The sequence below is a fragment of the Penaeus monodon genome, chromosome 19 (genome assembly GCF_015228065.2).
Source record: "Penaeus monodon isolate SGIC_2016 chromosome 19, NSTDA_Pmon_1, whole genome shotgun sequence".
Taxonomy (NCBI): Eukaryota; Metazoa; Arthropoda; class Malacostraca; order Decapoda; family Penaeidae; genus Penaeus; species Penaeus monodon.
In genome coordinates, this window is record NC_051404.1 from 2,020,865 (window position 1) to 2,023,068 (window position 2,204).

Sequence of the window (2,204 nt, forward strand, 5' to 3'; positions counted from 1 at the left end):
GAGTTAAAAATCCCCGAGTCCCCATGAACTCTTCAAAATTAATAATAAAAAAAAAGTTTTTTCAAACCCAATTTAATATTGTACAGGAATATTAAGCTTTAGGCACCCCACTGATAAAATACCCGATTAAATTATCCTCTAAGAAAATAAAAAGCACAGAAACAACATAAATTTTATTAACACAAGAAATCCCCTTAAAAAATAGAAAAAAATCACATATACTGCAGATTAAAAAATCACTGCAGAAAATTTTAAAAAAAACGGAGAATTTTACATGAAAAAAAAGAATCATTACTCTCATTCCAATCAGTTAAAAGTCAGATAACTTGCTTTTCTTTTTTTAACCCCCCCCAAAAAAAACAGCAAAAAAAAAAAGTCATGATACCATTGTTATACACAAGAAGCAACATCCATATATCAGGAAAAATATCACCAGAAAAAATACTGATAGTTTCTGTCTTCATTCATTTTTATAAGCCAGTGAAAGGAAGAGTGGAAGGGTCAGGGAGCATAATAATGAAAGATAAAAGAAAAGAGGAAAATAGGAGGAGAAACTTGAGAAGAGAGGTTAGCTTCATTTAGTGAACATCGTAGAAAACCACAAAATCACAACCAGCAATTCATACATCAATATTCAAGAAATATCATATTATCAAAAAAGAAAGTATCTCGTATTTACACCTTATAAATCAAAGTTAGACCACCAACTTCCAACTTCTTTTACACATTTCTAGAACAAAAGATTTACAGAAGACAAAATAACATAATACCAACATGCAGTATTGGGACCCTGTTAAAATTCCATTTAATATACAACTAAACTGAATTATGGAAGTAATTAATTTTGTCAGTATCACAGATATGCCGTCCAAAGCTTTTCCCACGTTCTAGCTGTTCTCTTCTTAATTTATATCATAAGAGTTGGCAAATTCATTCAGTACATGATGGCAAAAAATGAAATAAACATAGTAGCAACAACCTGACAAATAGGTTTCTATACATTCATTAAGCTTTCCCCTGGTCTTTCTTTATGAATAAACACATTACATGTAGAAGTTTGTTCTTTTTACTCATCTTCATCTATTCACATTTCTAGCAACAATATGATTTATGAACAGGAAAATCAATCCTAATGTGACACTTTCTTTACAACTGCTGCTAAAAAGGTTGTATCTCAACAAACCATATTTCTAACTGTCGGCATACTCACAAACACTGATATTCAGAATAAGCTAGATACATACTGCTACCAACAGGAAGAAATTCATGACATGCTCATATAATCCATGGACAGATGCAAACCTCATATTGACATTAACAAATCTTGCATCACAGGCATAGAAAACAGGTGAACCATAAATGGCCTCCTGATCATCTATTGATACCACATCATAGGGGTTATTCTAACTTTTCTTCTTCTACAGCCAAGAATCTGACATACAGAGAAATTTGACATGATGTCCATGCAACCCAACCATGGTTTATATGAACACTGCAATGATCACTCTTTTTCTTAGCCATTGGACTGTACTTAGCATACAGCAATTGCTAGAAAGATCTAAGAAAAAATATATCCTATCCATCACTCGATAATATGTGCACTATACATTTTGCAGCAGAGATTTGCAGACTGCTTTTCCTTTTTATGTAGCTGCAATTTGTGAAATAATAATCATATTAATTAGAAGCAAGAGCTAAAAAGGTTCAAAGTATTTAAACCTCTTAAAGAAAGCTTAACAAACACATATCTAGGGGTTTATCCCAAAAGAGTTTCAATTCCAGCTTCACTGTCTTGCCCACCTTAAAGATTATCTAGACAGGCTATATTAGCAAAGCCATTACCTCATATCCCATGTCATAATACATCAAGAAAAACTAGAAATTTCTTCATGTAAAGTTCTGGCACCTTAAGGAAGTGCTACATCACATTAAGACAACAGTTACATTGCCAGTTTAGTAAGTCAATGAAAGACGAAAAATACAATAAAAATAACTATGATATAGCAAAGGGAAGACACATTTCATATTCTATCAAAAAAACATATATGATCAAATGGAAAAGGGAAATTGCAGTTTTAATGATTCATCATTAATCCAATCAAGTATAACCAAGTAGTATTGGTATAAGTATTGCACTTGATAGAAAGGGAAAACTTTTGACATTTGTTTAAATTTTTCCACTATATAAAAGCATTCACAGTGTG

General features: G+C 31.7%; 1 pseudogene; it reads right to left on the bottom strand.

Moving 5' to 3' along the window:
• LOC119585512 overlaps nt 1–2,204 on the bottom strand; it is an 18,306-nt pseudogene that overhangs the window by 14,509 nt on the left and 1,593 nt on the right.